The sequence below is a fragment of the Rhinopithecus roxellana genome, chromosome 10 (assembly GCF_007565055.1).
Source record: "Rhinopithecus roxellana isolate Shanxi Qingling chromosome 10, ASM756505v1, whole genome shotgun sequence".
NCBI lineage: Eukaryota > Metazoa > Chordata > Mammalia > Primates > Cercopithecidae > Rhinopithecus > Rhinopithecus roxellana.
Genome location: NC_044558.1, coordinates 31440075 through 31464443, shown reverse-complemented (window position 1 = coordinate 31464443; position 24369 = coordinate 31440075). Strand labels below are relative to the sequence as shown.

General features: G+C 37.2%; 1 long non-coding RNA gene across 1 annotated transcript in view; it reads right to left on the bottom strand.

Annotated features, from left to right (window-relative positions):
- Positions 1 to 20957: 20957 nt before the first annotated feature.
- LOC104662095 overlaps positions 20958 to 24369 on the bottom strand; it is a 32306-nt gene continuing 28894 nt past the window's right edge. Inside the window, exon 3 of the long non-coding RNA XR_747940.2 lies at positions 20958 to 21659. This is a non-coding gene — a long non-coding RNA (uncharacterized LOC104662095). The remainder of the gene's footprint in view (positions 21660 to 24369) is intronic.

Here is a 24369-nt window from a genome sequence, read left to right as displayed (position 1 = left end):
TCTCTCCAATAGAAGAGTGAAAAACAAAACAAAACAGAACAAAAAAAACTTTTTTGCCTTTTGCAATTACAGATGCTCTCACAGCAGAAAATAACTGGGTAATTGTTTTGTCAGTTAAGAGATCACTCACAGAATTGTAGCATTTGTTGCATTTCACTCTATGTCTTGAATTGATAGAATATGCTATTGGGGGAAGATTTTGGTTTCAAAGTACACTGCGAGATGTTGCCATCAAAATCAATATCTCTGAAAAAGATGTGCATGATGAATGGGATTTTGTACCTTTAATGACAACCTCCACAGTTCTCAATATTTCTCACTGTCAAGGACAAAGTAGTTATCATAAAATAAACTTGCATCAGGCTTTCCATTGTTTTCTTCAAACTGTGGATTGATTTCTCACATTTGGATTTCACTGACTGCTTGTCCTAAAATTGGCTCATTGATTGTGATACATCTTTCTGTGCTTCTTCTAGTAATTGTTTGCCAGGGAGTGTGACTTAAAAGTTAAATGCTAAATAATTTGTGTAGGATCAGCAGACATCAATAATAAACCCAAAAATTAAATGTAGAGTGTATAATGAAATATTGATAATCTTCAAGAAATAAATAACACTCTGACAAGCAATATCCATTAAAACTCATATATATGGTTATTATATATATATATATATATACACATTTATTTTGAGACAGGATCTAGCTCTGTTGCCTAGGTGGGAGTGCAATGGCACTTCATAGCTCACTGCATCTATAACCTCCCCAGGCTCAAGTGATTCTCCCACTTCAATCTCCCAAGTAGCTGGAACTACAGGTGCATACCACCATGCCCAGCTAATTTTGCTGATTTCTAGTAGAGACAAGATCTCCCTATGTCACCTAGGCTGATCTCAAACTCCTGAGCTCAAGTGATCCTCCTGCCTAGGTGTCCCGAAGTGCTGGGATTCAAACATTTATAATTTAAAATGACCTTATATCATAGATGTTCATAATTATAATATTGTTCAAAACTGCTATCTGAACTATGGAGAACATTAATGTGTTTATTAATGATGAAAGAAAACATCACAGACATGCTGTTCTTGGAAAATCAGCTTTAACTGAGACAGCAAGGGAAAAACATGTGACCTCTCCTCTGTAATTCTTCTGTTACTCCTAAATTTAAACCAGAGCCCACAAACTTAAATGGCTGAAAAACTGTACCATTAACATACAAGCATAAAGAGAGATGGGTATCAGTCAATAAGTATATTTTGAGTGCCATCCATATTATCTGCTTAATTTCACTGCTGCTTATAACAACCAAACAAGTCACATCTCGGTTTAGAGCAGTGTATGAAACTTGGCTTAGACCACATCCTCATTCTGGCTCACTTGTAGCACACAGTGTCTTTGTCTTTCATCTGCAATAACTCCAGTACATCCTACCCACCTCTATATTGATCTTCTAAATATTAGGTTGCCAGTATTTTTAATGGCAAAAACATCAGTTACTTTTGTGCCAACCTAATACCTAAACTGATTATGTCATTTTTCTGTTTAAAATGTTCTTTGTTACTTGATGCAAACACATCACTTTCCAATATCATCATCTTCTACCTCTCATTTCACTGTGCAGCCTATGCTCTGGCCATACTAAATGTCTCACTGTGACTCTTCAGTGTCTCAAGTTTTTTCCATGACCGACATCTATCCCCTAATATCCTTCATTTCCCTAAGTTTACATAATTTGTGAATCTTTCCTTTAAAATCGCTTTTTTTTTTTTTTTGAGACGGAGTCTCCCTCTGTCGCCCAGACTGGAGTACAATGGCGTGATCTTCGCTCACTGCAATTTCTGCTTCCCGGAAGCAATTCTCCTGCCTCAGCCTCCTGAGTAGCTGAGATTACAGGCGTGCACCACCACACCTGGGTAAATTTTGTATTTTTAGTAGAGAGTGGGTTTCACCATGTTGGTCAGGCTGATCTCAAACTCCTGGTCTTGTAATCCGCCCACCTCAGCCTCCCAAAGTGCTGGGATTACAGGCGTGAGCCACTGCACCTGGCCAAAATCAGCTATTTTTTAAATCTAGGACCCTGGTTCTATCTATACCTATTCTGCTTCTCATATAGTACTTCAATATGTATGTACTACATACATATTGCCAATACATTCAATATGTATGTATTTCCGCTACTTACAAGGCAAAGAAAAATGCTCATTTATCTCTACATCAAACCTCACAAGATCTAGTACTCAAGAGGTTTTCAATTAATGTGTATGTGTGTGTGTGTGCTAGACGATTTCAAAAGGCTTGCTTCCCCTATTTTCATGTTAACTGAGATTATTTGGTACACAATTCATATATTTACCATTATTTCCTAGCCTTGACATAAGTACCTTCCATATCTGTGATTACGATTTGCTGCCTTTCTGTAGAGCTTTCATCTACTTTTTATTCAAGTAACAGAATAATGGTCCTTGAAATTTGAATGTTTTTAAAGCAACTGAAACTGTTTAGCTGTCTGCTTTTTACCTAGCAGATTTTTCTATGACATCATGTATCTGGGTGTCAATTAGACTTCATAAGACAAAATGAAAAAAGCACAATAAACTTACATTTGGTGTGTGCATGTGTGCGAGTATGTGTGTTTTTAAATAGCAAGGACTGGAGCTAGTGATTTGAAAAATTCATGCTGTGGTATTCCAGAACATATGTTATCATTTATATATTCATAAAATCTCTATTTTCTTTATTGGACTTACAGTATTGTTAATACCTGTCTTTGTGATGATTCTGCTATTATTGTAATACTCTTTTAATTAGACTTCCTTAAAATTGATTTCAAAAACTGATGGAAGAGCATATAGTCATTATGTACCTTCTTGAAGAAAGAAAATTATATACATACAAAATGGAGTTTAAGGATTTATTTTCTCAGAGTTGGGTATTTTCCCTGATCTCTTTAAAAGCATCACCTACATTTTTATTAAGACATTATTTTTTACTAATAAATGTTATAATTTCTTATTGGTTAATTATTTTAATATTGCTCTGTCCTCTTCCATTTATCTGGCATAGTACAAAGTTCTAAAATTGTTCTCTGATTTCCACATTCATCTGAGAATTCAGGTTATGAATTCAGGCTTTGATGACAAATGTAGTTTGAAGAACATTTTTGCCAGTTATTACTTCCATCTTGATCAAGATTCTTAACCTTTCTAAGCCACAGAGAAAATGGAAACAATACTGAAATCCAGGCCACAGAGTTGGAAAATTTAAATAAGAAAATGCATGTAAAACAAGCTGCAAATTTTTTAGAATATAATAAGCATTCAATAAATGTTAGTTGTTGTGATAATGATGATGATAATATTTTCTCCGTGTCCATTTACACCATGCCCTTTTCAGTGGAAACACATGTTGCTTCATACCATAACAATTGCCTCTCTGTAATGATGATGATTCATTAATTCATTCAATAAGATCTTCTATGATGTACCAGACACTGTTCTAGTGGTTGGAGATACAGCAGTATATGAATAAAAATCCAAGTCCTTTTAAACCTATATTTGTGTTAGGGAAAGAGGTAATACACACATAAATGAATTATGTTGTGCTTTAGGTGATAATAAGCACAATGGAGAAAAATAAAGCAGAAATTAAGTACAGATAACCAGGAAACAATGATGTTTTAATGAAGGCATATTTGAATGATGTTTGAATAAAGGCAAAAGAGGTGTTAAGGCACTTGTGCCAATATCTTGGGAAACAGCATTTCAAGTACAGGGCAAATGTTTACTATGTGTGGCAACTGGAATAGGTCAGAAAGCTATAGAGGTTAGAGTGTGCTAGAGATCAGTTCCATTATGATGGTATAAGCCATTATCATACTTTGCTTTTCCTCAAGTCAGTGGAGGTCTTGAACCTTTTGATAATCATACCTTTCTCAGTTTAAGATTGCTGTATATGTCTGTTCACAGTAAGAATAGGGCAAAGGTGTACCACAAGGTACCTAAGTGAAACACCTGTTTTCCACACATACTATTCCCTGTCCTTATTGTGCAAAAGCAGCTCTACCTTCTGCTGATCAGGGTCACCACTACTCCTCTTCCCAGGTGGTCCCTTGTAGTGTATCCTGACAAGAATGTTTCTTATTTGGGCACTGGGATCCCTGGCACTAAAATATTCAGAGTGATGGGGCCAGGAAGCACAAGATCTTTCAATGGCTGTTTGGAAGGATTGATAAGTGGAGTCACTCATGCATCCACCCTTTAAAAGAATTACCTGTGTACCTATATATCTTCCCTACTGCGGGTGCAGCACTATACCATGGTCTTTGATTTAGTGAATATACTATGTCCTGAAGGACAATGCATCATCTCTCCAGGGTGCTTCTTTTAGTTCCACCTTTAGAAGACTGCTATAGCATTGTATGAAGCTAGCTGCTTCTGGAAAGTGTTGTACAGGATTTGGCCAGTAGATTCTATGGACATGGGCTCACCCTCATACCTTCTATATTGTAAGAAGAATCTCCTGGCCAGATTTTATGCTGTGTGGGATTCCGTACCTACGCATTAGGCATTGCATAAGCTCTTCAGTGGTAACAATGACTGATGATCTGCAAAGAAGAAAAGAAAACCCACCCCACAGTAAGTATGTTTCCCTATGAGAACAAACCACTGGCCCTTCCAGGACTGAAGCTGGTGGATGTAGCAACTTGCCACAAACTTGCTGGACAATTTTCTTAAAGAAGAGTGCCATATCTGGAGCTAGTTTTGGTCTGTTGTTAACAAGTTGGACAATCAGAGGTAGATTTACCCAGGTAAATGGGGTCTATAATTTTGATGTTCATATGTCTCTATCTGCCAGTGTGGACCCTCTGGTCCAGCCTTAGGCTTGATTTCAGATGTGTTATTTCCATCTTGTGATGGACTGCTGATAGGGCTGTTTTATAACTCTATTATTTGGCAGGTCTGAAATAAGCTAACTCATAATGAGTAGTTCTGGACATATATTCACTTGAAGCCACATTGGTTAAACACGCAGTTTCTACCAGTTCCCAAAAGCATGCCAAGTGTTGCTTCTCAGCTTATCAAAACATATAATTATCTCCTCTGGATACTTGGCCTTGCTCCAGAATTCCAGTGGCCTGCATCTGATTCTTATGAATTTGCTGTAAGCTCCACATTGCATCTTTTCCCATCATTGACAGCTCCGGGACCATAATGTCTGCCAGATTGCATAATACAAGTTACAAGGCTGATTGCATCAAGACATGCACCTCCTACAGCATCCTTTCCTTCTCCAGGCCCTATTCAATGTTGGAAGCCTTAGTTTCACCTGGTACGTGTGCCAGAGCAAAACTCCTAAATGTGGAATGTGTTGGCTCTACAGCTTAAAGAGGTCTACCAGACACTATGGCTTCATTCTTTTTGGTAGGAAATGCAATGTCTTTTTATTTGTGGAGAAACTCAGCATGCCTTTGACCACTAGACCCCTAATAATTTCACTGGAGTGAAACGTCTCTGAAGCTGCCTAGGATTGGTTTCCTATACTCTGGAGTACATGTGTCTCCCCACAGTTTCTTGTCATCTCATGCTCATCCTGTCCAATCAACGTGATATCCATCAGTATAAGAGAGGAGTGAGATGTTCTATTCAATGTCCAGGTGGTACAGGTCTCTTCAGACTAGATTATGACAGAGAACAGAAGAGTTAACATAGCCCTGAGGCAAACACATAAATGAAAATTGTTCTCCCTTCTGTATGAATGTTAACTATTTCTTATTCTTTTTCCTAATTGGAATGGTAAAAAACATGTCCACCAAATTAATGGCTTCAAATCTTATACCTGAGGGTTTAATAATGTGTTCAGCAATGATAACACATCAAGAGCAGCAGCTGCTATTGTTGCTATGACTTCATTAAATCTGATATATAGTCTGTAGCTATTCTCCATAACTATCTATTTATTCAGGGGCCAGGCTTGTGAATTAAATAGAGATTTAACATGAAGCATCTCCCTTGTATCCTTAGTCTTTAATTGTACTGCTAAACCTCTGACATAACCTCATAACCTTTGGGATATGCTGTTGGTTTTTATTTTACTACTTGGCTGAAGGTGGATGAGTGCAGGGTGGAGAGTTTCAGACATTTCCGTTTGGCCTTTCCTGATAGGATAGCTCTTACTCTCCAAACTAAGGACTTCTATAGCCAGTAAGCCAAATAGAAATATTCCGTAGGGACTGGGGAACTGACCACTGGATTGGGTTCCTAGGCCCCAAGGGCACACTGTGAGTTGGAATTTAGCCTAGACTCCATTCTTTACTTGCTCTCTGTAGATTCCTATTCTAATAAGAGGATGTGGTAGAACTTTGGGCCTAGTTTGTTCTAGCAAATTTGTGCTAGAAAATTCCTTAAATATTCAGTGAACAGTGTTTTTCTGGGCTCTCTAGTGGATCTTCTGCTCTTACATAACATATCCATTTTAGCATACCCCCTTTTTTTAGCCTCTTAATTCATTTCTCTACCATCTACCAGGGTAACACAGTGTACGTCACTACTTGTTGGCTAAAATTCCTTAGCCCGCTACAAGCTTCTAAGAGCTACTCAAGAAACAATTTTGCTTCCACTGATGGTGTCCTTGGTTGAGTATTCAATCCCAAATTCCAAGAAAATATAATACTTCCTCAGTCAATGAATTCTTGCTTATCTATACTTAAATTCTGGCACTCTTAATCAAGCACTCTTAAAATTCTATCTCAGGAGAGCTCTCCTGGATCCTGTTCATTAATGACAAGAATTCTTGCAATTCCTTATTGCATACTGTCTTTATCTTCCCTTAAAAGACTCAGCACATTCCCCACTGGGTTATGCTGGGATTTAACATTGGTCGCCAGCTTGGTGGCCAGTAAAGGAGATGGAAGGACACCTGATGCTTCATGTGAGAGAGGCTCCTGCAACGTATTTCAGCACAGTGAAGTGCTAATTCTTACCAGAGAAGAATGGGTCCCCCCTTTGCTAGACCATAATCTGACGAAGTAAGTAGTCTCCATCCAGATGTACTCGAGCCATATTTAACTTCTCAGGTTTTCTCTACCGGGGCCCTTTGTATAACAGACACCTTGATTTAACATTCAAACATTTCTCCTGAGCTTTGTGGCTTCAACAATTAAATCATTCTGTTGATCCATTGTTTCTGCCCTTCCACTGTAGGTCATAAGCATCTCTATCACAGGGTTCTCTGGCTATCCCACTTAGACATGAACTAGTTGTTAATAGCCCTTAATCACTCATTATCTTTCTTCTGGAAATCAATACAATTTAGCAGTACTCAGCCAACTCCACTGTCTTTGTAGGCATTTCTGCCAATATTTTTCAAATGCTTACATTATTTCACCTGCCAAGGAACTCCTTTCTATTGAGACTTCCTCCCCTCCTCCTTCCCTCCTTCCCTCCTTCTCTCCTTCCCTCCTTCTCTCCTTCCCTCCTTCTCTCCTTCCCTCCTCCTCCCTTCTTTCCTTCTTTCCTTCCCTATCTTTCTGTCATTACAGGTAACATCACTGGCAATGTGCTAGCACTTTGTGCCAAGGAGTATCCATTTCTCATTTATAAAGGAGAATCATGTCCTCTACAACTGTTGGATGATGAGTGAGTCAGTCTCTTTGCACATTTAACGCCCTGTTTTTTTTTTTTTTGGATCACCCAACTTATATACCTCTCATATTTGTCTAGGTCCAACAAGAGGTAGACATTAAGGTAGGCTTAACCAGGCAAGGCTTTTATTAGAAAAAAATGCCTCTGTGACAGAAATGGGGAGTGAGCTGGATAAAACTGGGGGATGAAAATCTGACCCCTTGTAAAAGAAGATTGAAAGGAAACAGTTTGCTCTGCAATGTGAGAAGGTTCAGCATTATCATCAGAGAGTCCTAGAGCCAAAGCTGGGTATAAGAAGAGACCTATGTTCTTCAGGAATAATCTTGTTTCAGGATCCTCGTGTGCTCAGTCATTGGCTCAGAGAAGACAGTAAGAAGCACACCCTTGGTGAAAATATGGTAGATTAAGAGTGCAGCAGCCTTTGGCTAGTTAAGGTCCTTAGAGTTGAAAGTCTGAGGTGTACCTCATGCCTGCCACAATTGGTGAATAAAAATAATATGTTAGTCCAGGGTTTGGGGCGGGCTAGGTTAGAAACTCAAATAACTATAGGAATGAGGCAGGTAACATCAATGAACTAGGCAGCCTGGCTAGTGGAAAGAATCATTGCTCAAGCTTGAAGATAATCTCGCCTCAGTGCTGGAAAAACAACAGAGTTTGGTGCTGTGAGGGTATGACTGTTGCTAGAAAACTCAGAGTCTAGCATTTCCAGATCTTCTGATTTTATTTTTAAGAAGCATGAAATGTAGGAATTTACATAATGTATACATTTCAAATAATGAGAAATAATTTTTAAAAACTTATTGTACGCCCGGCGCTGTGGCTCACGCCTGTTATCCTAGCACTTTGGGAGGCTGAGACAGGTGGATCATGAGGTCAGGAGATCCAGACCATCCTGGCTAACACGGTGAAACCCCGTCACTACTAAAATACAAAAAAGATTAGCCGGGCATGGTGGTGGGCGCCTGTAGTCTCAGCTACTCGGGAGGCTGAGACAGGAGAATGGTGGAAACCCGGGAGGCGGAGCTTGCAGTGAGCCGACATCGCACCACTGCACTCCAGCCTGGGCAACAGAGCGAGACTCTGTCTCAAAAAAAAAAAAAAAAAAAAAACTTATTGTATTCGCCGGCTGTATTAAGTTGATTTTGGTCTACAGACTTGAGTTTGCACTTCTCAATTTAACTCTTAGTAGAATATTTGTCCTTCTTACTTTCCTTTCTGTTTACATATTGCAGGAAGAATGCTAGGTCTCAGATTATTCACTCTGTACTTCCAAACTCAAGATCTAGTACCTTCATCCCCTATCCTTTCTTCTCTGTACTTGAATTCTTCCCAGTATTTGAATTCTTGGCATTGCTGCATAAAAGCAAAGTATTGAGATAGCCTTGTGGGGCAAATTCTGTCTCCTTGTGATGTGCCAATGTCATACATAGTCTTTGATAAGGATGCCTCAAACCTTTCTTGACCAGTTGCCTTTGATACACTTGCCAATATCCTTAGTAGACCCATTGCTGCTATAGCATAGCCATTACCATTTCAATTCACCTTCCACACATAGGCATCTGCCATTTGCCAGCTCTCTTATTTTTCAGACTGGCAAAGCAAGAAATAAGTTTTCAGAATTTTTTTCCTTGCTGTAAAACCTCAGTATCAACATTTTTCTAAAACCAGGGTGGGCTGAGAGCTAAGGTTCGCCACATTTAATCAGTCAATGGATGTGTAGTAGTTTTCATATGAATCTTAGAGGAGTCCTTGACCCGGGTAATAATATGAACATTTGTGTTCTTTTTTTTTTTTGTATTTAGAACCTCTTCTGTGAAGGAAGTGGAGTTGGCCTTCCCAAGCACCCTTTACAGCACGTTTCTATGCTTTCTATTTCAGAGTCAGCATTTCCCATTCACTAATAATAGAAACTTATGGAAGTAAATCTCTCCCACACTCCACTCCACGCTGTGATCATTCCTTTCTTTGAATTAGTCTCATTAAATATATTGTTGTATGTTTTTACCTTTGCTGAAGTGTCCTTCCTAGTAAAGATCATTTCAAGAGACTGGGGCCCATTCACAGACATTATTTTCAACGCCATGTAGCCCCAAGAACTGTTTGTTTATTCTTAATGCTAAAAAGCAGTTTAAAATAAGAAATGAAATATGTTATTATTTACTTCAGCCTGGGCGACAGAGTGAGATCCTGTCTCAAAAAAAAAAAAAAAAAAAGAAAAGAAAAGAAAACAAATATGTTATTATTGGAGCATGTATAGATATAGAAGACTTATTCATCCATCTTCTTATAAAAACAATGCCATGAAGCTTACATGTGCTGTAAGAATGTTATTGAGAATGTCATTCAGTGCATTAAAAAGGATCTTTTATGAGAGTCTGCAGGATGCATTTGTTCTCATCTCAGAAAAGTTATTGTTCCCCTTGGGAAACTGTTACCCGAAAGGGGTCCTGATTCAGATCCCAAGAGAGGGAAGAGAAGGTCTTTAGATCTTGCACAAGAAAGAATGAAGGAGAAGTCCAAACAGTACAGTGAAAGCAAGTATTTTAAGACAGTAGAGGAATAAAAGAATGACTACTCTATAGGCCACTCTATAGAAGGCTGCTGGATCCCCATTTTTATGGTTATTTCTTGATTATATGCTAAACAAGGTATGGATTATTCATGCCTTCCTTTTTTAGACCACATGGGGTAACTTCCTGATGTTGTGATGGCATTTGTAAATTGTCATGGTGCTGGTGGGAGTGTACCAGTGAGGATTACCAGAGGTCACTTTATCACCATCTTGGTTTTGGTGGGTCTTAGCTGACTTCTATACTGCAGCTTGTTTTATCAGCAAGGTCTTTATGACCTGTATCTTGTGTGAACCTTCCATTTCATCCAGTGACTTAGAATGCCTATCCTTCTGGGAATGCAGCCCAGCAGGTCTCCACCTTATTCTACCCAGCCCCTATTTAAGATGGGATTGCTCTGGTTCAAACACCTCTGACAAAGCTAGTTTTTTTTTTTTTTTTTTTTTTTTTTTTTTTTTTTTGTCTTAAGATAGTAACAATTATGCAGCTGAATAAATATCATTCTTCTGGAAAGCTTGGAGCCAATTCGTGAACTCTCCACAAAGGTTAAGGCCCTATATTTTGTGTTAAGCTCGTGCTGGCTCCATTTTACTTCCTCATCCTTATTTTCTCTTTACTTTGCTTTTCTTCTCTTTTTAAAAAACTAGCTTTATCTTGCTGTATGGCCTGTGCCTTTTACAGTATATCTTCTTTCAAGTTCTTTATGGACCAAAGCAATATATAAACAAATTATACATAAAGTCAGCACCCCTCCAACTAACAAGTTCCAAATGGCACAGAATGGCTACATTTGAAATGTAAATACCATGTAAGAGTCCATGGGAACATTTAGTCTGTCTGACTCAAAGATACATTACCATAGGTGAGATTCATTTTAGAGTTGTTTCCTGAGTATATGGTGACATATTTTGAAAGAGCATTGCTGAATGAATGTATTTTGTGTCAATTAGAAGAAAACTTAGGAAGTATGGCTGCAAATGTTACAGACGTTAACCTTCTTTTTTTTTTTTTTTTTTGAGACAGTCTCACTCTGTCACCCAGGCTGGAGTGCAATAGTGCAATCTCTGCTCACTGCAACCTCCACCTGCTGGGTTCAAGTGATTCTGCTGCCTCAGCCTCCTGAGTAGCTAGGACTACAGGCACCTGCCACTGTGCCCAGCTAATTTTTGTATTTTTTTTGTTTTTAGTAGAGATGGGATTTCACCATGTTGGCCAGACTGGTCTCGAGCTCCTGGCCTCAAATGATCTGCCTGCCTTGGCCTCCCAAAGTGCTGGGATTACAGGCATGAGCCACCGCGTCTGGCCTGATGTTGATACTCTTAAATTCTTGTTTCTCACAAGCATCAGGATAATCCTGTGAAATGTGACTTTCCAAAAAAAAAAAAAAAAAAAAAGGAAAGCAAACAAACAAACTGGACCTTCTAAACCTAGACATTTCTAAAGTAGACAATACTTTCTACTCTGCTCTTCTATCCAGATAGAGGTAAGAAGAATGTTATGAGCAGGATGGGGTTTCATTTAACATCTGAGGCTTATGGCTTCTTTTAAAGGCCCGTTTTAGATCGATAACTTCTCAAAAGCAAACTCAAAAGTCTATCTCAGTTGATGTTGTCTTTAATATTTTTTCATGCAATAAGATCATTGAATTCTATATTTGATCATTTGCAAACTTTGCAAAGCTTTGTTTTGATGGTACATAAATTTATCCTTATTGTTTATATACTAAAATTTAAAATACTGGTCTCGTAACTTAAGTTTTGTCAAACTGCTAAAGAGTTAAAGTGTTGTGGGGGAACTAACTTCTCCAAAATGGTGGATAAACCATTTCCACTGCCTAGAATCCTCCAATAGCTTCCCAGTGTATTTAGAGAATAAACTCTAACTCAGTGTCATGACTTGTAATTCTTCCCTGGCTTGATGCCTACCTCCTCCTCTGACCTCACCTCCTGCCACTAAGTCCCTTGTTATCTGGGTCAAATAGAGTTCTTCCTTCTATTCTTCTAATAACCCATATTGGTTATTATGTGCACTAATTCCTCCCTTTCATGAAACTTTCCCCTTGAATCTTTAAAAGGCTAGTTCTTTCTCCTTATTCAAATTTGACTTAAATACACCTTTTAAGAGGGCTTTGCTGAACATTTAGTCTATATTAGACTACTTTCCTGTGACCTCATGCAATCATTCTCCATCACATTTTTTTATTTATGTTATAAAACTGATTACAACAACCAGTTTATTTCTTAGTTTACCTATTGACTATTTGGTTTCCTCTGATGAATGTAAACTCCTTGAAGGAGTGAGCTAGTTTGTCTTTTGATTGCCTCATCTCCTGTTTCTATGACAGACCTGTTCTGTTATAATTGGTTCTCAATCAACATTGCTTATTTTAATGAATGGAAAAAAAAAAAAAGTGCACTGACTTACAGAGACAATTCCAGATATGAATCTCAGTGGTGCTTTACCAAGGTGGTGAGTGGCCATCCTGGGAATGTCTTCTTCCTCTACTCTTCAGCAGCTGGGATAATGAGAACTGAGAGTGCCAAAAGTTTCTTCACTCAGTGATAGTGGGTTTTTTCCCATGGAAAATTGGAATCCTGGAAATATATCACTCTTAGTTTTAGAAGGCTCTGTATGTAGCACAGTGGGGCATTCTGTAAGTTTTACTTTTCACTTTGTCAAATCTCAACAGTTACACTTGAAAACCTTGCATACCTTCCACTTGAATCTCTTAATTGAAAATTACATAGATTTTGCTTGTCTATGTTATTTTAAAGTTTGTCTCAAAACCATCAAACCCTGAAACCTGGAGTTACACAATGTGATTATATAAACCAGAAAATCATTAGAATGAAATTGCCTTCCAAACTCAGTATTATTGTTTTTTTTTTTTTCCTGTTTTACCACGTGTTTGATGGAAACCTACTTCATAATTTAACCTCATATTTTATTCAAAGTATGTAAGAGATAATTTGTGAAAAACCACGATGAGAAAACGATCACATGAATTGAGTTTATATTGTGTGCTAGGCACTTTTCTAAGCTCATTGATCTTATTTATTGCCAAAACAAATTTCTTTGGCAGTGCAGCTATGGTTCCATTTTACAAACAAGGAGACTGAGGAAAAGAATGTAGCGATAGTTAATGTGGAACAAGGATTTGAATCCAGGTCATATGATAGGTGGCCTTTGTAGCTTTCATCTGGGAGAAAGAAGAGTGTTTTCTACCCTCTTAGCAGAGGACCCAGGTGGACATTGCTCTGTCTATTGTTTGCCTGAATCATAGTCTGGGCAGATTGGAAAGTATTTTGCCCTAGGGGTGTCCCCCAGAATCTTCCTTCCCCTCACCTAAAATTCTCTTGTCCACGGGTCTTTGGACATGCTGTTCAATCTTTCTATAAACATTTCTATAAACATGGATTTATTTAGTTACGAAATATTTGCTCACTCTAGACAATTTTTACAAGGAGTAAAAATATACAACAGTATAAAAATCCCTTATAATCTCTATTGTTAATCATCGTTCCTTTTCTTCCAGTCTCTTATTATCTTCATTTTATGACTAGATACTTTGTGTCAACATCTCCTTATGTGTTTGCACACATCTATCTCTCCATGCATGTTCCAGGAGCAGCTCCTTCATGGTTCTTGTACACCTGTCATCCCTCAATCTTTTAGATTTTAGAGACATCTAAAATAAGAAAGTTAGTAGTTTGAACAATAGGCTGTATCCCTGCTACTGATCTAGAGGCAATAATTAGTCAACTTCTCCCTCCTCCACTGTTCATTCTGAATCCCCCATCCCCTCAGATACTACCTCATCAGGCCTTGGTGGCTTACTGGATTTGTGTGACTCAAACCTTCATTTCTGAGGGGTCTGAGTTATTGATAATTATACCCTCCCTAGGCTGGAGCTATGCATATGTTTGATCACAGTTATTAAGGGGCTAGGGAATACCAGAGATAACTGGGTTCCATATGTATCCCAGTTTGTCCCCATTGTGTAACAGCATCCCTACCTCCTTCTGCTGAACACAATTATCCTTGCTGCAACAATGACTTCTCTTCTTATTTGCTCGTTTTTGGGCATAGAAAATTCAAAGTTCCTTGATAGCAGGCGTAACTTGTGGTTCAATGAGACCTTTACTATGTCGTTTGGCAGGACCTTTGTGGACCAGAACAGCAAACAATACAGATTTCAGAGTGGGTTTCAACAGGAATAAAATTTCTCCAAGGAGTCATTGGTAGTGATGGTAAGGGTTATGGTAAGATAGGCCAGTCATGTTTGCACCCCTTTGTTCCCAGACCCATGCAATCTTCCTATTAATGGCACAGTACCATATAGCATTTCCTGATTTCATGCATGTACAACATCATGAAAGATGCCCCCCCGCCCCCAACACACACACACACATCTTCTTCAAATGTTGCCTCCAAGCTAGAGCTTCAGTCATTCCATTGTTCTATGAAACTTGTTATTTCTGGATGATGAGGGATGTGTTATGACTACTCAATCCCATGGGCATGGTACTCCTCCCATATCTCCTTGCTGTGAAGTGGATCTGCTGGTTGGATGCTGATATGTTTTGGCTGTATCCCCACCCAAATACACTGACATAATACATTAACATTTACATAATATATTTAGAATCACATGGTTTCCAGTGATTAGATTTAGTCATGCCTCAAAAGGAACAGAAGACAGTGACTAGGCTGCACATTCCTTATAAAGGATACAGTAATGGTGTACTTAGGATGACTAATATTAAGAATTTAAACAGTGATTTTTTTTTTTCCTCAGAGGAAGCAATTTTATTTTCTAAAAAGCATTTACCTCTGACATGTCAATTCCTGATTTCAGTGGCTGCAGACTTAAGTACCTCTGTGCCACACTTAGGACAAGTAAAGTGCATGTCAAGTAATAAACTACTTTTAGCACAGAAATAACAGAAGATATGCTCACATCCTGTGGTGTGAGACATAGTGGGACAATCTCCACATAGAGATCATTCTTTGCCACTAGTGGCTAATGTATTGTCACTACTGGGAGCACCAGTGAGAGGGATACACCATGAAGATAACTTGGCTTTCAACTTCTGGACATTGATAAGTGGTAGAGGAAAATCAGAAATTCAGCAAAACCATGCCAGAGAATAGCATCTCTGAATTCCTACATGTTGTGGGAGGGACCCGGTGGGAGGTAATTGAATTATGGGGGCATGTCTTTCCCGTGCTATTCTCATTATAGTGAATAAGTCTCATGAGATCTAATGGTTTTATAAGGAGGAATTTCCCTGTACAAGCTCTCTCTGTTTGCTTGCTGCCATCCAAGTAAGACGTGGCTTACTCTTCCTTGCCTTCTGCCATAATTGTGAGGTCTCCCCAGTCATGTGGAACTGTAAGTCCATTAAACCGCTTTTTTTGTGTGTAAATTTCCCAGTCTTGGTTGTGTCTTTATCAGTAGTGTGAAAATTGACTAATACAGTAAATTGGTACCAGTAGAGTGAGGTGCTGCTGTAAAGATAACCAAAAATGTTGAAGGGACTTTGGAACTGGGCAGCAGGCAGAGGTTGGAACAGTTTAGAGGGCTCAGAAGACAGGAAGATGTGGAAAAGTTTGGAACTCCCTAGAGACTTGTTGAATGGCTTTGACCTAAATGCTGATAATGATATGTACAATGAAATCCAGGCTGAGGTGGTGTCAGATGAAGATGATGAACTGTTTGGGGACTGGAACAAAGGTGACTCTTGTTATGTTTTGACAAAGAGACTGGCAGCATTTTTTCCCTGCCCTAGAAATCTGTGGAACTTTGAACTTGAAAGACATGATTTAGGGTATCTGGCAGAAGAAATTTCTAAGCAGCAAAGCATTCAAGAGGTGATTTGAGTGCTGTTAAGGGCATTCAGTTTTAAAAGGGAAACAGGACATAAAAGTTTGGAAAATTTGCATCCTGACAATATGATAGAAAAAAAAAAAAATCCCACTTTTTTTTTAGGAGGAATTCTAGCCAGCTGCAGAAATTTGCATAAGTAACAAGGAGCCAAATGTTAGGTGTCCAAGGCATGTTAGAGACCTTTGTGGTAACACCTTTCATCACAGGCCTGGAGGATTTAGGAGGAAAAAATGCTTTCATGGGCTGGGCCAAGGGCCTCTCTTCTGTGTACAGTCTAGGGATTTGGTGCTGTGTGTCCCAGTTGCTCTAGCCATGACTAAAAGGTTCCAAAGTACAGTTTGGGTTGTTGCTTCAGAGGGTGGAAACCCGAAGCCTTGGCAGTGTCCATGTGGTGTTGAGACTGAAAGTACATGGAAGGTCAAGAATTGAGGTTTGGGAACCTCCACATAGATTTCAGAGGATGTATGGAAATGCCTGGATTCCCAGGCAGAATTTTGCCACAGGGGTGGGGCTTTTAGAGAGAATTGCCTTCTACCATGATTGTGAGGCCTCCCCAGACATGTGGAAGTGTAAGTCAATTAAACCTGTATTTTTTTTTTTTTTTTTTTTTTTTTTTGCCAAGTCTCCGGTATGTTTTTATCAATAGTGTGAAAATGGACTAATACAGATGCCATGTTACAGGGTTTGAATGCCTGTGGATCAGGCATTCTCTAAGCCTCGGGCTGGTGGTGGCAACTGAGTCACAGCAAACAGGAACTGGCAAATGCACATCCTAAGTAGGTGTCTAACCGTTTAAGAATGAACCACTGCCCCTCTCAGAATGGAAAGAGCCCAGTGCTGTTTATTTCCACCATGTGGTCAGTTGGTCCCTTGAGGAATAGTGCCACACTGGGATGTCTGGAGCTGTTATAGATTGAATTGTGCCTTTCCAAAATTCATATTTAGAAACCCTAACTCTCAATGTGACTGTATTTAGAGATAGGGATTTTCAGAATATAATTACGTTTTAATAAAATCTTAAGGCAAGGCCCTAATATGAGAGGACTGTTGTCCTCATATGCAGAGGAAGAGACATCAGAGTTCTGTTTCTTTCCCTGTACATCCCACAAAAGAAAAGCCACATGAGAACACAGTGAGACGGTGCAGTGTGCAAGTGAATGAGGGAGGCCACACCAGAAACCAACCCTGTTGGCACCTTAATCTTGGACTTCCAGGCTCCAGAACTGTGAGAAAATAAATCTGTGTTGTTTAAACTACCCAGTCTGTAGTATTTTGTTATGCCGCCCTAGCAGATGAATATAGTGGCTGACTGGATAGAAATTCAAAGACGTAGTAGCTGAATGTGTGTGTCAATTATGCTCTCTCCAGAGGAGGCTCTGAGTGAGTGACTGTCACACCTTATTATTTTATTAATCAATTGGCAGACAATTTTTTAAAGTTGGAATTGTTTTAAATATAAGAATTAACTACAAAATTTTAATAAAATGCCTTCTCCATTCAAATCACTTTTTTGTTTTTAATTTTCTTAAATTGAGATAAAATTAATATAACAAAGTTCAACACATTAACAATATTAAAGTGTAAAATCAGTGCTTTTTGTTGTATTCACAATATTTTGCAATCATCACCACTAAGTAATTCCAGAATGATATAAACACCCCCTAAAAAAACCTACTCTTATAGAGCACCTGAATATTTCAGTTACGAGTGCTAGGGAAGAGATAACTAATACTATATGTTAGCCCTTAGAGCTTTCAGCAATCTGTGAAAAATTCAAATAACATGTATTTCTGCAAGAAGGTATATTTTGCCTTCAGTTTCAAAAGGCATGTTATTGAAATTGCTAGAAATAGAAAGTAGAATTGTCTTAAACATCTTTTTATAGTCCATTCATTAAGTCTTTTGCATGAATAAAAGTGAATTTGATATTTTTAAAATCTCAAAATAAATCCATAAAAAATCATTTCCCACTTATTTGGAGTTGACATCTCTGAACCACTGCATACATTTATAAGTAATGTGGCATATTTTTATTGTGCATCTGCTGTGTTTTACCCAACTAGGTGGTCAGGATAAAACAATCAAAAAGACAGGTGCTCATTCATGCTCATCCTACTCTTAAGGAAATTATACAGTAATGTGTTCGTTATCAGACCTTCACTTAAGATGTTAAGATCAAAGAGATTTTACATCTTTTGATGAAACTTTGGAGGCCTGTGTATCTGTTTTACCTCTATTACCATTTGTATGGTCAAGTAGAGCATAATGAGAGGAAACACTGGGCAGAGTATCTGTCATTTTATTCAGTTGATACACACTGTGAAGAGAAATGATTCTAATAAGGTAAGCAAAAATGAGCATTGTCATACAGTGCATACCAAATGACAGTAAAAACGTTAAATGCAAATGAAGGAAACCCAGTCCAAATCAAATTTATGAGCTATAGAAATGGGACCTGGGTATGTTTTAAAAATTGTTTTATATGTATTAATATTTTCTTAAATTATATGTTACAGACCACGAGTGTCCAACCTTTTGGCTTCCCTGGGCCACACTAGAGGAAGAATTGTCTTGGACCACACTAAAATACACTAACATTAACAGTAGCTGATGACCTTTAGAAAATGGCGAAAGAAAACCTCATAATGTTTTAAGAAAGTTTATGAATTTGTGTTGCATCACATTCAAATTTGTTCTGGGCCACATGCAACTCACAGCCTAGGGGTTGGACAAGCTTCTTATAGACCATTTCTATGATGTGTTCTATAAAATAATAATTTCCAGTGATGAAATTATTTTCTTCATTATTTACCAAATATATTTTAATCTTTTAAGGTGTTTAAGGTATCTACTATTTTTGCAGTGAACAAAATTCTGTTGTTGAAAAGTAGTCTACAGTGTGTGGGTGTGTGTCTTTATATTTATGTGTGTGTGTGCATGTGGGTGTGTGTCTGTGTGCACACTGTTTGGTATAATCCTTATATTGCTTTCTACCTCATCTAGTTCTTTATTTACACTACATATATTCTGGAGTTTATGCTAAATTACTCTTCTATATTAAATTACAAATCCCCTCATGAGGAAATGTCTCTTCATTCTTTTAGAAGTTAAATTTAATATAGTCATAGTAAAGTTTATTCTCAAGACTTTTAGCTATGTATAATAAATTTGTCTAAGTAAGAACATGCATTATTTTTATATCATCAAACTCAAGGACAGTATCACTGGAGTAACTTTATAGCATTTTATAAAATTAAATACATACAATTCTTTTGTTGCAGTTGCCTAGGAACACATTACATTTGAAAATGCTTCCAAGAATCACAGTAAGGTGGAAGGAGTAGATTGGAGCCAAGCAGAAGATTTTACTTTATAAATACAGTTTACACTAAACGCCTTTCAAAGAATACAACTGGAGTTGTGGTGATAAGTTTGCTTCTGAGTTAGATAGAAAATGTCTACCTCTTAATTAGTCATATTTGTTAAAATATAAAAAATTGTCCTATCTTCTCTCATGGGATTTGGTCACTAGACTACATAATTAATGATGTATAATTTATGAAAGTGTCACTACTCCCTTCGTAACGCGAGGAAACATTTTAGTCGCCTTATTCCTCCTAATAATTTAGTTTCAATTTTGAATGTGTTTCCAGTTTATGAATCACAAAAGGGTTATGAATAAAATAATCTTTGTGATGTCATTTTGCTTTCTGAGTAAGGAAATATTTGGGTCTGGAAACAGCAAAAGCAAAATAATACCCAGTGTTAGGGAAGGCATGAAGAAGGCAAGTTGTGCTGTTCAAAAGTGGGCTGCTTTGGCTTTTTGCAAAATATAAATGTGTTCTTTACTTTCTTGATTATTACTTTTTGCCATGGGTCTAAGCTTATTATTTTATTATAATTCACTAAACACCACTTCAATTGGTTTATATTTTCTATAAAGTACCCTATTAACTAGTACTCCAATTACAGGTATAAAACACAATCTGTATGTGACCTTAATGTAATTCAAGAATTACATAATCATGTAATTAGAGTTCTGATTGGTTTTATTTGAACAGGCAGCGATCCGCATCTCAAAGATGTAGGAAGCACAAGTCATTCCTGCAGCAAATATATTATTGCCTGTGTTTTATATCTCCATAATATGTGACAACTTATGTTTGTTCTACATATGTATCTAAAATGGCAGTTCAACAAATACTGTGGATAAAATAACCCAAAACATCAAACTTATTTATATTACAGGTTGAACATTCCTAATCTGAAAATTCAAAATCTGAAATGCTCTGAAATCCAAAACTTTTTTGTGCTGACGTGATGCCATAAGTGAAAAATTCCATGAAGACCTCATGTCATAGTCATGGTCAAAATTTTGCTTCATGCATAAACTTATTTAAAATATCACATAAAATTACTTCAGGCTATGTGTATGAGGTATATATGAAACATAAATAAATGTTATGTTTTGGTTTGGCTACCATCTCCAAGTAGTCTCATTATGTATGTATAAATATTTAAAATTCGCCAAAAAAAAATCTGAAATCTGAAACACTTCTGGTCCCAAGCATTTCAGATAAGGCATATTCAACCTTTATATCAATATGCTAGATATTCTCTGGGTAGAGTCTCATGCTCCTTTGAAGTCACTTGAGATAGGTTCAAACCTCCAATTCCATGATCTGTGGAAATATAAGCCCTTTTTCCAAGTGCTGCATGAATTTATTGGGGCTTCTGTGGTTACCATTTCTCTACCCTTGAGCTCAGGTTTCTGCACATGCCGTGTCTCACCGTGCCCAACTTACCCCATTCGCAAGACTTACAGGGAAATATCCTACAGGAAAACACTCATAACTAAAGTAGTTCCATAGAAGATTGATTGGGAAGGATATCATAATGAGGTGCTGGATTTGGGGGAGGTAAGGTTGAAGTAATAGAAATAACTAGAAAGGAGACAGTTGCTATTGGATGCTTCTTAAAAGCCTCCTGTTACACACCATCTCTCTGGTTTTTCTGACTTTCTTGCTGTTCTGTCTTTGTCTTCATACATTTATCTCTCAGGAGCTGAACAAATTCCTTTCCTTGTCTCCTAGAGAAAAATTTACTCACAATTGTTTGTTTCTTGGTTTTTCCTGATCCTAATGTCTACAGCACTTAACCTCTGCAGAAAGTAGCTTAGCACGGTAATTAACCAAAGACATTTTTTTTTTCTTAGGTAAGTTCTTATTTTGTCTTGTCCATGTGAGTTTTGTGAAGGAAATGTTCTTATGTGAATGAAGCAGAAATGGTTTACTTGCAATAGCTGAGTTTTACATTCCCAAGTTGGGACTGCAGGGGGTGTCCTGAGGCTGGTGTATGTACCCAGCTCTTCACAGTGATGGCCATATCAGTTGCCACATTCACTCTATGATACAGCTACTTCTGCAAAAGTAGGGCAGCGTTTTCATAGGCAAGGGCATCTTTCTCTCGTTTCAAAAGAGCATATTTACTACTTACAACTTTATATGAAAAGTGGGTCTTTTCCTTTAGCTTAAGAAGTGACAAATATAACCTCCAAAAGCACTGAAAAAGAAAGAAAGAAGTGACAATTGTGTTACTGGTTTTTGCAGTATTAGCAAAACCTGACATTTTTTATATAATAAATTACTGAATTTTTACTGCTGTACCTTCATAATAAAATTACATTTACTACACAATAATTTATACATTGAAATACATGTTATCAAGTCAGAGGATAGCTTCTTAACATATTTTTCCAGAAATATTGTCTGTAAAAGAACTTATTTCCAGAACAGGGCCATTAATCCAGAATATCTGAATAGTTGTCTTAGAAATGCTTCACGAGTTACAACAAAGAAACCAAAAGTAATTAAAAACATTTTATATCTTGGCAGGTAAACAGGGCCAAAATGGAACTGAAAAATTAAAATTAACCCAATAGTGGTTGAGATTTTGCTTTCCATTTCATCCTCAATCCATCCACTTTCTCTGAATACACCAGCTGACACACACCTAACCATTTTTGAAAGATAATATAGAAATATTTATTTTTGCAAATAATATGAGCCGAGTCCACAAAATGCCAGACTTGCCATAGGCCTTACATGCTTATACTTTAGACATGTCTCCATATCTAAGAATTGTTTTACACTGTTGCTTAGCAACAATCTGGTCATTTAATTCAAAAGCTATTTCTAAACTACAAAGCCTTTTGTGTAAAAGAAATGAAATAATCTGATTTTTTGTGTGTATAGAAAAAATGCAGGGAAGGTCTTCTGTTTTTCATAAAGGGACTATAGTATTAAATCTGGAAAATAACACTCTGATTGAAATGTTTGTTATAATTTTTAAGTCTTTTTATTTAAAATATTGAAAATAATGAAGTCAAGTGTCCTTTGCTCTGCTTATTCAGTTGCTGGTTAATGTGACATCCAATTTATATCCTAAGTTAAATGTGTCTGGGAGCTAATCTTTTGAGGAAAGCCAGTTGAAAAGGTGGTCCTTTGGGTTTTGTTTGTTTTGTTTTGCCTAAAGAAGAAAAGATTAAGGAGATACTTAATATTTAAAACACATAAACATGTATTTAACCATTGTACTTATGCATCTATTATAGAAACTTGCTACATTCTACCTGGTATTAGAGTTTTCTACATATTTTTTCTCTCATACTATTGATTGTACTATTTATAATCAGGTATCCTTTCTTATTTCAGTTTTCTATAATCTATTATTATCTTATATAAAACAGGCTCTTCATAAATATATATCAAGTTTAATATATTAATAATACTTATAACAATAATAACAATGCCATTTTTGACCAGTTATCTATGTGCCATGCATTTTACTAATGATCTATTTTAACGGTAAGAAAAATTATGGCTATTTTTTCTGTTTCTATGAAGGACAGAGAAGAAAGAAATCTTAAATTACAGCTACTGTAAAGGTTGGGAAACACTAAAATAGGTGACCAAGAACTTGCATTCTTCCACATTGTGATAATAAGGTAAAGTTAAATGCTTATATTTTTGGATACTAATGGGTTTCAATAATTGTTTTTTACAAACTTAGATCTTAGGCCACATCAGGAATAATAATTTATATCATAGTGCAGTGGATATTTGTTGATTTGACCTGTGTCAAATTTTGTATCACTATTTTTGGTGTTTTCTTTTTAACCTAAGAAGTCTTCTCTCCATTCTCATTTTGTGTGGTTTCAGTGCGACAACCCCAGCCCCCAACTTGAGAAAGAGGAACATAAGCCAGGCCTTGTCTATGACAGTGGCCTTCCCTTTGGCTATGGCAACCAAGTTAACACTGTATAGTACATGCCCCCACAAGGAAACCATTGGTAGCACTATTGTAACTGGGGAAAAAGGTGCGATCTTTTTATTGGGATTGCTAAGCTGATTAAACTAAAGTCTAGAGCTACTTTCCGTCACTGTTTCTTCAGCAATGTCTTTCTGAAAATGAATCTAGGGCAGAAAAAACATTGCTGAGGCAAACATCACAGAATAATTGTTGCAGTTTTGAAAGGAAAATAAAAACATGGGAAATAATTCACTATGCCTAAAGGAAAAAAGTAAGCTAAAAACTGAGTCACACAAGAAACTGCTTTTCCTTTTGTTGCTAAGCAGATAGCTCCAGGTTAAAGGTTAAATCTCTCCACAGGTAACTACTCTGTGTTTGCCCTATCTTATGTAAAGTACCAATTTACTGAGGAAGAGAGGAATATATAATTGACTATTCCCCCGGCCTACTCCCTTTCTATTGCACTTGTGGATTACCATACACTCCCTCCTTCCCCTCCAGCCCACTTTTCCTCTTTAAATATTGACGTTCTCAAATTCATCTTTGGAGAAAGTCACAGACCACAGACTGTTTCTGTGATTTTGTGTTCTTTTCTTCCAGGCATGTCTTTAACCTTGGCAAAATAAACTTCTAAATTGATTGAGTCACAGACCACAGACTGTTTCAGTGATTTTGTGTTCTTTTCTTCCAGGGATGTCTTTAACCTTGGCAAAATAAACTTCTAAATTGATTGATTCCTGTCTCAGATGCTTTTTGGTTTACACTGTCAATATTCACCAATAGATGTTAAAATCATTGAGTGAAAGTTTGAGGAGAAAAATGACATTAACATAGTCTCAAAGTGTCTCCCTGTAGTTATTTATTAACTACAAAGGGGAAAAATATTAATTTTACAATGGAAAAACTTGTTAGAGAAACCTTAACCAAGTAATCAAGGTTAATATTGACAGAAATAATATAT